This window comes from Salvelinus fontinalis, chromosome 22, assembly GCF_029448725.1.
Source record: "Salvelinus fontinalis isolate EN_2023a chromosome 22, ASM2944872v1, whole genome shotgun sequence".
Lineage (NCBI taxonomy): Eukaryota > Metazoa > Chordata > Actinopteri > Salmoniformes > Salmonidae > Salvelinus > Salvelinus fontinalis.
In genome coordinates, this window is record NC_074686.1 from 40,973,176 (window position 1) to 40,987,919 (window position 14,744).

General features: G+C 50.5%; 1 protein-coding gene across 1 annotated transcript in view; it reads right to left on the bottom strand.

Annotated features, from left to right (window-relative positions):
- LOC129820314 (CUB and sushi domain-containing protein 2-like) overlaps positions 1 to 14,744 on the bottom strand; it is a 625,656-nt gene that overhangs the window by 23,100 nt on the left and 587,812 nt on the right. The gene's annotated exons all lie outside the window — the stretch shown is intronic.

Here is a 14,744-nt window from a genome sequence, read left to right on the forward strand (position 1 = left end):
TTTGGGTGGGTGGGGGGGGGGCTATGAAACTTTCCTGCCATTGTTGGCCTCAGTGGTAATTGAAGCTGCAGCCAGATCTATTCTGTCCAATTAAGCTTGGAAGCTTAACTTAGCATTCAGTCTTTATAAAGGAAAATATATCATTTGTAATTTATTTACTTCTTGGCTTTAAAAAGTAGCTTCTGATGAAAGCATTACTCACTCAGCTCCAGGTTCTGATGGTTCTGATGCTCTTCTGTTGGTGGTGGTGGGTTAGCCAGAGCATTTACTGTATAGAACTTGGTAAGAATAATCTTTGGTAGTAGGAAGCCTTCCAGGGAATTTTGACAAACATTAGATCGTAGGTTTGGAGTTTTGATTTAGAGTGAAGGTTATGTTGTGGAGGGTAGTATCCTGTATATGTCCTGGTGACATAGTGTTGTGGAGGGTAGTATCCTGTATATGTCCTGGTGACATAGTGTTGTGGAGGGTAGTATCCTGTATATGTCCTGGTGACATAGTGTTATGGAGGGTAGTATCCTGTATATGTCCTGGTGACATAGTGTTGTGGAGGGTAGTATCCTGTATATGTCCTGGTGACATATTGTTGTGGAGGGTAGTATCCTGTATATGTCCTGGTGACATAGTGTTGTGGAGGGTAGTATCCTGTATATGTCCTGGTGACATAGTGTTGTGGAGGGTAGTATCCTGTATATGTCTTGGTGACATAGTGAAGGTTATGTTGTGGAGGGTAGTATACTGTATATGTCCTGGTGACATAGTGTTGTGGAGGGTAGTATCCTGTATATGTCCTGGTGACATAGTGTTGTGGAGGGTAGTATCCTGTATATGTCCTGGTGACATAGTGTTGTGGAGGGTAGCATCCTGTATATGTCCTGGTGACATAGTGTTGTGGAGGGTAGCATCCTGTATATGTCCTGGTGACATAGTGTTGTGGAGGGTAGCGTCCTGTATATGTCCTGGTGACATAGTGTTGTGGAGGGTAGTATCCTGTATATGTCCTGGTGACATAGTGTTGTGGAGGGTAGTATCCTGTATATGTCCTGGTGACATAGTTTTGTTGAGGGTAGTGTCCTGTATATGTCCTGGTGACAAAGTTTTGTGGAGGGTAGTATCCTGTATATGTCCTGGTGACATAGTGTTGTGGAGGGTAGTATCCTGTATATGTCCTGGTGACATAGTGTTGTGGAGGGTAGTATCCTGTATATGTCCTGGTGACATAGTGAAGGTTATGTTGTGGAGGGTAGTATCCTGTATATGTCCTGGTGACATAGTGTTGTGGAGGGTAGTATCCTGTATATGTCCTGGTGACATAGCGTTGTGGAGGGTAGTATCCTGTATATGTCCTGGTGACATAGTGTTGTAGAGGGTAGTATCCTGTATATGTCCTGGTGACATAGGGAAGGTTATGTTGTGGAGGGTAGTATCCTGTATATGTCCTGGTGACATAGTGTTGTGGAGGGTAGTATCCTGTATATGTCCTGGTGACATAATGAAGGTTATGTTGTGGAGGGTAGTATCCTATATATGTCCTGGTGACATAGTGTTGTGGAGGGTAGTATCCTGTATATATCCTGGTGACATAGTGTTGTGGAGGGTAGTATCCTGTATATGTCCTGGTGACATAGTGAAGGTTATGTTGTGGAGGGTAGTATACTGTATATGTCCTGGTGACATAGTGTTGTGGAGGGTAGTATCCTGTATATGTCCTGGTGACATAGTGAAGGTTATGTTGTGAAGGGTAGTATCCTGTATACGTCCTGGTGACATAGTGTTGTAGATGGTAGTATCCTGTATATGTCCTGGTGACATAGTGAAGGTTATGTTGTGGAGGGTAGTATCCTGTATATGTCCTGGTGACATAGTGATGTGGAGGGTAGTATCCTGTATATGTCCTGGTGACATTGTGTTGTAGAGGGTAGTATCCTGTATATGTCCTGGTGACATAGTGTTGTGGAGGGTAGTATCCTGTATATGTCCTGGTGACATAGTGTTGTGGAGGGTAGTATCCTGTATATGTCCTGGTGACATAGTGGAGGTTATGTTGTGGAGGGTAGTATCCTGTATATGTCCTGGTGACATAGTGAGGGTTATGTTGTGGAGGGTAGTATCCTGTATATGTCCTGGTGACATAGTCAAGGTTATGTTGTAGAGGCTAGTATCCTGTATATGTCCTGGTGACATAGTGTTGTGGAGGGTAGAATCCTGTATATGTCCTGGTGACATAGTGAAGGTTATGTTGTGGAGGGTAGTACCCTGTATATGTCCTGGTGACATAGTGTTGAGGAGGGTAGTATCCTGTATATGTCCTGGTGACATAGTGTTGTGGAGGGTAGTAACCTGTATATGTCCTGGTGACATAGTGTTGTGGAGGGTAGTATCCTGTATATGTCCTGGTGACATAGTGTTGTGGAGGGTAGTATCCTGTATATGTCCTGGTGACATAGTGTTGTGGAGGGTAGTATCCTGTATATGTCCTGGTGACATAGTGTTGTGGAGGATAGTATCCTGTATATGTCCTGGTGACATAGTGAAGGTTATGTTGTGGAGGGTAGTATCCTGTATATGTCCTGGTGACATAGTGTTGTGGAGGGTAGTATCCTGTATATGTCCTGGTGACATAGTGTTTTGGAGGGTAGTATCCTGTATATGTCCTGGTGACATAGTGAAGGTTATGTTGTGGAGGGTAGTATCCTGTATATGTCCTGGTGACATAGTGTTGTGGAGGGTAGAATCCTGTTTATGTCCTGGTGACATAGTGTTGTGGAGGGTAGAATCCTGTTTATGTCCTGGTGACATAGTTTTGTGGAGGTTAGTATCCTGTATATGTCCTGGTGACATAGTGTTGTGGAGGGTAGTATCCTGTATATGTCCTGGTGACATAGTGTTGTGGAGGGTAGTATCCTGTATATGTCCTGGTGACATAGTGTTGTGGAGGGTAGTATCCTGTATATGTCCTGGTGACATAGTGAATGTTATGCTGTGGAGGGTAGTATCCTGTATATGTCCTGGTGACATAGTGAAGGTTATGTTGTGGAGAGTAGTATCCTGTATATGTCCTGGTGACATAGTGAGGGTTATGTTGTGGAGGGTAGTATCCTGTATATGTCCTGGTGACATAGTGAAGGTTATGTTGTGGAGGGTAGTATCCTGTATATGTCCTGGTGACATAGTGTTGTGGAGGGTAGTATCCTGTATATGTCCTGGTGACATAGTGTTGTGGAGGGTAGTATTCTGTATATGTCCTGGTGACATAGTGTTGTAGAGGGTAGTATCCTGTATATGTCCTGGTGACATAGTGTTGTAGAGGGTAGTATCCTGTATATGTCCTGGTGACATAGGGAAGGTTATGTTGTGGAGGGTAGTATCCTGTATATGTCCTGGTGACATAGTGTTGTGGAGGGTAGTATCCTGTATATGTCCTGGTGACATAGTGTTGTGGAGGGTAGTATCCTGTATATGTCCTGGTGACATAGTGTTGTGGAGGGTAGTATCCTGTATATGTCCTGGTGACATAGTGAATGTTATGCTGTGGAGGGTAGTATCCTGTATATGTCCTGGTGACATAGTGAAGGTTATGTTGTGGAGAGTAGTATCCTGTATATGTCCTGGTGACATAGTGAGAGTAATGTTGTGGAGGGTAGTATCCTGTATATGTCCTGGTGACATAGTGAAGGTTATGTTGTGGAGGGTAGTATCCTGTATATGTCCTGGTGACATAGTGTTGTGGAGGGTAGTATCCTGTATATGTCCTGGTGACATAGTGTTGTAGAGGGTAGTATTCTGTATATGTCCTGGTGACATAGTGTTGTAGAGGGTAGTATCCTGTATATGTCCTGGTGACATAGTGTTGTAGAGGGTAGTATCCTGTATATGTCCTGGTGACATAGGGAAGGTTATGTTGTGGAGGGTAGTATCCTGTATATGTCCTGGTGACATAGTGTTGTGGAGGGTAGTATCCTGTATATGTCCTGGTGACATAGTGTTGTGGAGGGTAGTATCCTGTATATGTCCTGGTGACATAGTGTTGTGGAGGGTAGTATCCTGTATATGTCCTGGTGACATAGTGTTGTGGAGGGTAGTATCCTGTATATGTCCTGGTGACATAGTGTTGTGGAGGGTAGTATCCTGTATATGTCCTGGTGACATAGTGTTGTAGAGGGTAGTATCCTGTATATGTCCTGGTGACATAGTGTTGTGGAGGGTAGTATCCTGTATATGTCCTGGATACATAGTGTTGTGGAGGGTAGTATCCTGTATATGTCCTGGTGACATAGTGAAGGTTATGTTGTGGAGGGTAGTATACTGTATATGTCCTGGTGACATAGTGTTGTGGAGGGTAGTATCCTGTATATGTCCTGGTGACATAGTGAAGGTTATGTTGTGGAGGGTAGTATCCGTTATATGTCCTGGTAGTAAAACCCAAGTTGTTCTAACTAAATCAATTATTTTGTTAAAACATGCTCGTTCCTTCAACCCTCTTTCTCATGTAAATGTGTTGTCCACTCAGTGTATTTTTACATCTCTCTCTCTGCAGCTTCTGCCTGGGATGAGGAGCTGACGTGCACTTTCACACGCCGGACCATATTTCTTTAGTCTTTACACACATACACCCCTCATCCCGTTCATTATCCAATTATTCATGCATCCCTCACTCTTCCCCTTCCTGGTTTTCCGGGGGTGCTACAGATGGAATCCAGAGAACTCCCAGTGATGAATCGGTAATGGAACCTCGGAACGGGAAGAGTGCAGGACAAATAAGCCCGTACGTCTATCCATGGAATGATGCTCGACTCTCATGACCTTTTAAAACGCACCAGGGGATCGGAGACTGAGAGATAATCCATGGGTGACTTAGGGTGTTTTCACATATGAAATTTGTTACCCTGGTTCGGGTTTCTAAATTGTTAGTAAGAATTCTACATAATACGTTATATTTTCACAAGGTCTGAAAAATAACCGTTTTTAGGGTGCGATTAGCAAGATGCACATTCCACATGACGTAAGTGAGCTAACTTGTTTACGACGGGCAAAAAAGTTCCACACGACTCACTCTGCAGCATCCCAGTACCTGGTACTCTACTCACTCTGCAGCATCCCAGTACCTGGTACTCTACTCACTCTGCAGCATCCCAGTACCTGGTACTCACTCTGCAGTATCCCAGTACCTGGTAATCTACTCACTCTGCAGCATCCCAGTACCTGGTACTCTACTCATTCTGCAGCATCCCAGTACCTGGTACTCTACTCACTCTGCAGCATCCCAGTACCTGGTACTCTACTCACTCTGCAGCATCCCAGTACCTGGTACTCTACTCACTCTGCAGCATCACAGTACCTGGTACTCACTCTGCAGCATCCCAGTACCTGGTACTCACTCTGCAGCATCCCAGTACCTGGTACTCTACTCACTCTGCATCATCCCAGTACCTGGTACTCACTCTGCAGCATCCCAGTACCTGGTACTCACTCTGCAGCATCCCAGTACCTGGTACTCTACTCACTCTGCAGTATCCCAGTACCTGGTACTCACTCTGCAGCATCCCAGTACCTGGTACTCTACTCACTCTGCAACATCACCAGTACCTGGTACTCACTCTGCAGCATCCCAGTACCTGGTACTCTACTCACTCTGCATCATCCCAGTACCTGGTACTCTACTCACTCTGCAGCATCCCAGTACCTGGTACTCTACTCACTCTGCATCATCCCAGTACCTGGTACTCTACTCACTCTGCAGCATCCCAGTACCTGGTACTCACTCTGCAGCATCCCAGTACCTGGTACTCTACTCACTCTGCATCATCCCAGTACCTGGTACTCTACTCACTCTGCATCATCCCAGTACCTGGTACTCTACTCACTCTGCATCATCACAGTACCTGGTACTCTACTCACTCTGCAGCATCACAGTACCTGGTACTCTACTCACTCTGCAGCATCCCAGTACCTGGTACTCTACTCACTCTGCAGCATCCCAGTATCTGGTACTCTACTCACTCTGCAGCATCCCAGTACCTGGTACTCTACTCACTCTGCAGCATCCCAGTACCTGGTACTCTACTCACTCTGCAGCATCCCAGTACCTGGTACTCACTCTGCAGCATCCCAGTACCTGGTACTCTACTCACTCTGCATCATCCCAGTACCTGGTACTCACTCTGCAGCATCCCAGTACCTGGTACTCACTCTGCAGCATCCCAGTACCTGGTACTCTACTCACTCTGCAGCATCCCAGTACCTGGAACTCTTCTCACTCTGCATCATCACAGTACCTGGTACTCTACTCACTCTGCAGGATCCCAGTACCTGGTACTCTACTCACTCTGCAGCATCCCAGTACCTGGTACTCTACTCACTCTGCAGCATCCCAGTATCTGGTACTCTACTCACTCTGCAGCATCCCAGTACCTGGTACTCTACTCACTCTGCAGCATCCCAGTACCTGGTACTCTACTCACGCTGGTCCAGGATTCGTTTAAGCCAGGGTTCATTTGCGTTTTCACAGATGTTTATAGGATCAGGGTACCAAACGCTCCAGGATGCAGATCAGAAGGGGAAAAGCACTCTTAATGACTGTCATTTTTTAAACACATATTTAGTGTCTACGATGTGGAGATTAGCATCCTAAGGGACTCATCAGGTCCATTACTTATGGATGTAACTCAGTGTTATGCACACCTATGGATTCATAATGACTTATTTTATTGCTTTTGTGTACTGCAGATTTTCTTTTAAAGTGACTTTGGGTGTCTTGCAAAAAAAAAAATATATATATTTTGAATAAGGGGGAGGTTTGACTTTCATTGTAAACTATTATTTTTTTTCTTGTTGAATGTTTTATGTTATGTATGTAAAGATCACCAGGCAGATGATTAGAGCAATAAAAAAGAGATTTTCAAACCTCTCTGCAAACAACAGTTAACCCTCAAAACCACTCCCAGACAGTCCTCACAACCACTCCCAGACAGTCCTCACCACCACTCCCAGACAGTCCTGACCACCACTCCCAGACAGTCCTCATAACCACTCCAAGACAGTCCTCATAACCACTCCCAGACAGTCCTCATAACCACTCCCAGACAGTCCTCATAACCACTCCCAGACAGTCCTCACCACCACTCCCAGACAGTCCTCATAACCACTCCCTGACAGGCCTCACAACCACTCCCAGACAGTCCTCACAACCACTCCCAGACAGTCCTCACCACCACTCCCAGACAGTCCTCACAACCACTCCCAGACAGTCCTCACCACCACTCCCAGACAGTCCTCATAACCACTCCCAGACAGTCCTCACAACCACTCCCTGACAGTCCTCACAACCACTCCCTGACAGTCCTCACAACCACTCCCAGACAGTCCTCACAACCACTCCCAGACAGTCCTCATAACCACTCCCAGACAGTCCTTACCACCACTCCCAGACCGTCCTCATAACCACTCCCAGACAGTCCTCACCACCACTCCCAGACAGTCCTCACCACCACTCCCAGACAGTCCTCACAACCACTCCCAGACAGTCCTCACAACCACTCCCAGACAGTCCTGACCACCACTCCCAGACAGTCCTCACAACCACTCCCAGACAGTCCTCACAACCACTCCCAGACAGTCCTCACCACCACTCCCAGACAGTCCTCACCACCATTCCCAGACAGTCCTCACCACCACTCCCAGACAGTCCTCATAACCACTCCCAGACAGTCCTCACAACCACTCCCTGACAGTACTCACAACCACTCCCTGACAGTCCTCACAACCACTCCCAGACAGTCCTCACAACCACTCCCAGACAGTCCTCACCACCACTCCCAGACAGTCCTCATAACCACTCCAAGACAGTCCTCACAACCACTCCCAGACAGTCCTCACAACCACTCCCAGACAGTCCTCACAACCACTCCCTGACAGTCCTCACCACCACTCCCAGACAGTCCTCATAACCACTCCCAGACAGTCCTCACAACCACTCCCTGACAGTCCTCACAACCACTCCCTGACATTCCTCACAACCGCTCCCACAGTCCTCACAACCACTCCCAGACAGTCCTCATAACCACTCCCAGACAGTCCTCACAACCACTTCCTGACAGTCCTCACAACCACTCCCACAGTCCTCACAACCACTCCCTGACAGTCCTCATAACCACTCCCAGACAGTCCTCACCACCACTCCCAGACAGTCCTCACAACAGCTCCCTGACAGTCCTCATAACCACTCCCAGACAGTCCTCACCACCACTCCCAGACAGTCCTCATAACCACTCCCAGACAGTCCTCACAACCACTCCCAGACAGTCCTCACAACCACTCCCAGACAGTCCTCACAACCACTCCCAGACAGTCCTCACAACCACTCCCTGACAGTCCTCACAACACCTCCCAGACAGTCCTCATAACCACTCCCAGACAGTCCTCATAACCACTCCCAGACAGTCCTCATAACCACTCCCAGACAATCCTCACAACCACTCCCAGACAGTCCTCACAACCACTCCCTGACAGTCCTCACAACCACTCCCAGACAGTCCTCACAACCACTCCCAGACAGTCCTCACAACCACTCCCAGACAGTCCTCACAACCACTCCCTGACAGTCCTCATAACCACTCCCAGACAGTCTTCACCACCACTCCCAGACAGTCCTCATAACCACTCCCAGACAGTCCTCACAACCACTCCCAGACAGTCCTCACAACCACTCCCAGACAGTCCTCACAACCACTCCCAGACAGTCCTCACAACCACTCCCAGACAGTCCTCACAACCACTCCCTAACAGTCCTCAAAACCACTCCCAGACAGTCCTCATAACCACTCCCAGACAGTCCTCATAACCACTCCCAGACAGTCCTCACAACCACTCCCAGACAGTCCTCACAACCACTCCCTGACAGTCCTCACAACCACTCCCTGACAGTCCTCACAACCACTCCCAGACAGTCCTCACAACCATTCCCAGACAGTCCTCACCACCACTCCCAGACAGTCCTCATAACCACTCCCAGACAGTCCTCACAACCACTCCCTGACAGTCCTCACAACCACTCCCAGACAGTCCTCACAACCACTCCCAGACAGTCCTCATAACCACTCCCAGACTGTCCTCACAACCACTCCCAGACAGTCCTCACAACCACTCCCTGACAGTCCTCACAACCACTCCCTGACAGTCCTCACAACCACTCCCTGACAGTCCTCACAACCACTCTCAGACAGTCCTCATAACCACTCTCATTCCTCATAACCACTCCCAGACAGTCCTCATAACCACTCCCAGACAGTCCTCATAACCACTCCCAGACAGTCCTCACAACCACTCCCAGACAGTCCTCACAACCACTCCCAGACAGTCCTCACAACCACTCCCAGACATTCCTCACAACAACTCCCAGACAGTCCTCACAACCACTCCCAGACAGTCCTCACAACCACTCCCAGACAGTCCTCACAACCACTCACAACCACTCCCTGACAGTCCTCACAACCACTCCCAGACAGTCCTCACAACCACTCCCAGACAGTCCTCACAACCACTCCCAGACAGTCCTCACAACCACTCCCAGACAGTCCTCACAACCACTCCCAGACAGTCCTCACAACCACTCCCAGACAGTCCTCACAACCACTCCCAGACAGTCCTCACAACCACTCCCTGACAGTCCTCACAACCACTCCCAGAAAGTCCTCACAACCACTCCCAGACAGTCCTCACAACCACTCCCAGACAGTCCTCATAACCACTCCCGACAGTCCTCACAACCACTCCCAGACAGTTCTCATAACCACTCTCAGACAGTCCTCACAACCACTCCCAGACAGTCCTCACAACCACTCCCTGACAGTCCTCATAACCTCTCCCAGACAGTCCTCACAACCACTCCCTGACAGTCCTCACAACCACTCCCTGACAGTCCTCACAACCACTCCCTGACAGTCCTCATAACCACTCCCTGACAGTCCTCACCACCACTCCCAGACAGTCCTCACCACCACTCCCAGACAGTCCTCACCACCACTCCCGGACAGTCCTCACAACCACTCCCAGACAGTCCTCACAACCACTCCCAGACAGTCCTCATAACCACTCCCAGACAGTCCTCACAACCACTCTCAGACAGTCCTCACAACCACTCCCAGACAGTCCTCACAACCACTCCCAGACAGTCCTCACAACCACTCCCAGACAGTCCTCACAACCACTCCCAGACATTCCTCATAACAACTCCCAGACACTCCTCACAACCACTCCCAGACATTCCTCATAACAACTCCCAGACAGTCCTCACAACCACTCCCAGACAGTCCTCACAACCACTCCCAGACAGTCCTCACAACCACTCACAACCACTCCCTGACAGTCCTCACAACCACTCCCAGACAGTCCTCACAACCACTCCCAGACAGTCCTCACAACCACTCCCAGACAGTCCTCACAACCACTCCCAGACAGTCCTCACAACCACTCCCAGACAGTCCTCATAACCACTCTCAGACAGTCCTCACAACCACTCCCAGACAGTCCTCACAACCACTCCCTGACAGTCCTCATAACCTCTCCCAGACAGTCCTCACAACCACTCCCTGACAGTCCTCACAACCACTCCCTGACAGTCCTCACAACCACTCCCTGACAGTCCTCATAACCACTCCCTGACAGTCCTCACCACCACTCCCAGACAGTCCTCACCACCACTCCCAGACAGTCCTCACCACCACTCCCAGACAGTCCTCACAACCACTCCCAGACAGTCCTCACAACCACTCCCAGACAGTCCTCATAACCACTCCCAGACAGTCCTCACCACCACTCCCAGACAGTCCTCACAACCACTCCCAGACAGTCCTCACAACCACTCCCAGACAGTCCTCACAACCACTCCCAGACAGTCCTCACAACCACTCCCTGACAGTCCTCACCACCAGTCCCACAGTCCTCACAACCACTCCCAGACAGTCCTCACAACCACTCCCAGACAGTCCTCACAACCACTCCCAGACAGTCCTCACAACCACTCCCAGACAGTCCTCACAACCACTCCCAGACAGTCCTCACAACCACTCCCAGACAGTCCTCACAACCACTCTCAGACAGTCCTCACAACCACTCCCAGACAGTCCTCACAACCACTCCCAGACAGTCCTCACAACCACTCCCAGACAGTCCTCAGAACCACTCCCAGACAGTCCTCACAACCACTCCCAGACAGTCCTCATAACCACTCCCAGACAGTCCTCACAACCACTCACAACCACTCCCAGACAGTCCTCACAACCACTCCCAGACAGTCCTCACAACCACTCACAACCACTCCCAGACAGTCCTCACAACCACTCCCAGACAGTCCTCACAACCACTCCCAGACAGTCCTCACAACCACTCCCAGACAGTCCTCACAACCACTCCCAGACAGTCCTCATAACCACTCTCAGACAGTCCTCACAACCACTCCCAGACAGTCCTCACAACCACTCCCAGACAGTCCTCACAACCACTCCCAGACAGTCCTCAGAACCACTCCCAGACAGTCCTCACAACCACTCCCAGACAGTCCTCATAACCACTCCCAGACAGTCCTCACAACCACTCACAACCACTCCCAGACAGTCCTCACAACCACTCCCAGACAGTCCTCACAACCACTCACAACCACTCCCAGACAGTCCTCACAACCACTCCCAGACAGTCCTCACAACCACTCCCAGACAGTCCTCACAACCACTCCCTGACAGTCCTCATAACCACTCCCAGACAGTCCTCACCACCACTCCAAGACAGTCCTCATAACCACTCCCAGACAGTCCTCACAACCACTCCCAGACAGTCCTCACAACCACTCCCAGACAGTCCTCACAACCACTCCCAGACAGTCCTCACAACCACTCCCAGACAGTCCTCACAACCACTCCCTAACAGTCCTCAAAACCACTCCCAGACAGTCCTCATAACCACTCCCAGACAGTCCTCATAACCACTCCCAGACAGTCCTCACAACCACTCCCAGACAGTCCTCACAACCACTCCCAGACAGTCCTCACAACCACTCCCAGACAGTCCTCACAACCACTCCCAGACAGTCCTCACAACCACTCCCAGACAGTCCTCACCACCACTCCCAGACAGTCCTCACCACCACTCCCAGACAGTCCTCACCACCACTCCCAGACAGTCCTCATAACCACTCCCTGACAGTCCTCACAACCACTCCCAGACAGTCCTCACAACCACTCCCAGACAGTCCTCATAACCACTCCCAGACTGTCCTCACAACCACTCCCAGACAGTCCTCACAACCACTCCCTGACAGTCCTCACAACCACTCACAGACAGTCCTCACAACCACTCCCAGACAGTCCTCACAACCACTCCCAGACATTCCTCATAACAACTCCCAGACAGTCCTCACAACCACTCCCAGACATTCCTCATAACAACTCCCAGACAGTCCTCACAACCACTCCCAAACAGTCCTCACAACCACTCCCAGACAGTCCTCACAACCACTCCCAGACAGTCCTCACAACCACTCCCAGACAGTCCTCACAACCACTCCCAGACAGTCCTCACAACCACTCCCTGACAGTCCTCACAACCACTCCCAGAAAGTCCTCACAACCACTCCCAGACAGTCCTCACAACCACTCCCAGACAGTCCTCACAACCACTCCCGACAGTCCTCACAACCACTCCCAGACAGTTCTCATAACCACTCTCAGACAGTCCTCACAACCACTCCCAGACAGTCCTCACAACCACTCCCTGACAGTCCTCATAACCTCTCCCAGACAGTCCTCACAACCACTCCCTGACAGTCCTCACAACCACTCCCTGACAGTCCTCACAACCACTCCCTGACAGTCCTCATAACCACTCCCTGACAGTCCTCACCACCACTCCCAGACAGTCCTCACCACCACTCCCAGACAGTCCTCACCACCACTCCCGGACAGTCCTCACAACCACTCCCGGACAGTCCTCACAACCACTCCCAGACAGTCCTCATAACCACTCCCAGACAGTCCTCACAAGCACTCTCAGACAGTCCTCACAACCACTCCCAGACAGTTCTCACAACCACTCCCAGACAGTCCTCACAACCACTCCCAGACAGTCCTCACAACCACTCCCAGACATTCCTCATAACAACTCCCAGACAGTCCTCACAACCACTCCCAGACATTCCTCATAACAACTCCCAGACAGTCCTCACAACCACTCACAACCACTCCCTGACAGTCCTCACAACCACTCCCAGACAGTCCTCACAACCACTCCCAGACAGTCCTCATAACCACTCCCAGACAGTCCTCATAACCACTCCCAGACAGTCCTCACAACCACTCCCAGACAGTCCTCACAACCACTCTCAGACAGTCCTCACAACCACTCCCAGACAGTCCTCACAACCACTCCCAGACAGTCCTCACAACCACTCCCAGACAGTCCTCACAACCACTCCCAGACATTCCTCATAACAACTCCCAGACAGTCCTCACAACCACTCCCAGACATTCCTCATAACAACTCCCAGACAGTCCTCACAACCACTCCCAGACAGTCCTCACAACCACTCCCAGACAGTCCTCACAACCACTCACAACCACTCCCTGACAGTCCTCACAACCACTCCCAGACAGTCCTCACAACCACTCCCAGACAGTCCTCACAACCACTCCCAGACAGTCCTCATAACCACTCCCAGACAGTCCTCACAACCACTCCCAGACAGTCCTCATAACCACTCTCAGACAGTCCTCACAACCACTCCCAGACAGTCCTCACAACCACTCCCTGACAGTCCTCATAACCTCTCCCAGACAGTCCTCACAACCACTCCCTGACAGTCCTCACAACCACTCCCTGACAGTCCTCACAACCACTCCCTGACAGTCCTTATAACCACTCCCTGACAGTCCTCACCACCACTCCCAGACAGTCCTCACCACCACTCCCAGACAGTCCTCACCACCACTCCCAGACAGTCCTCACAACCACTCCCAGACAGTCCTCACAACCACTCCCAGACAGTCCTCATAACCACTCCCAGACAGTCCTCACCACCACTCCCAGACAGTCCTCACAACCACTCCCAGACAGTCCTCACAACCACTCCCAGACAGTCCTCACAACTACTCCCAGACAGTCCTCACAACCACTCCCTGACAGTCCTCACCACCACTCCCACAGTCCTCACAACCACTCCCAGACAGTCCTCACAACCACTCCCAGACAGTCCTCACAACCACTCCCAGACAGTCCTCACAACCACTCCCAGACAGTCCTCACAACCACTCCCAGACAGTCCTCACAACCACTCTCAGACAGTCCTCACAACCACTCCCAGACAGTCCTCACAACCACTCCCAGACAGTCCTCACAACCACTCCCAGACAGTCCTCATAACCACTCCCAGACAGTCCTCACAACCACTCCCTGACAGTCCTCATAACCACTCCCTGACAGTCCTCACCACCACTCCCAGACAGTCCTCCCCACCACTCCCAGACAGTCCTCACCACCACTCCCAGACAGTCCTCACAACCACTCCCAGACAGTCCTCACAACCACTCCCAGACAGTCCTCACAACCACTCCCAGACAGTCCTCAGAACCACTCCCAGACAGTCCTCACAACCACTCCCAGACAGTCCTCATAACCACTCCCAGACAGTCCTCACAACCACTCACAACCACTCCCAGACAGTCCTCACAACCACTCCCAGACAGTCCTCACAACCACTC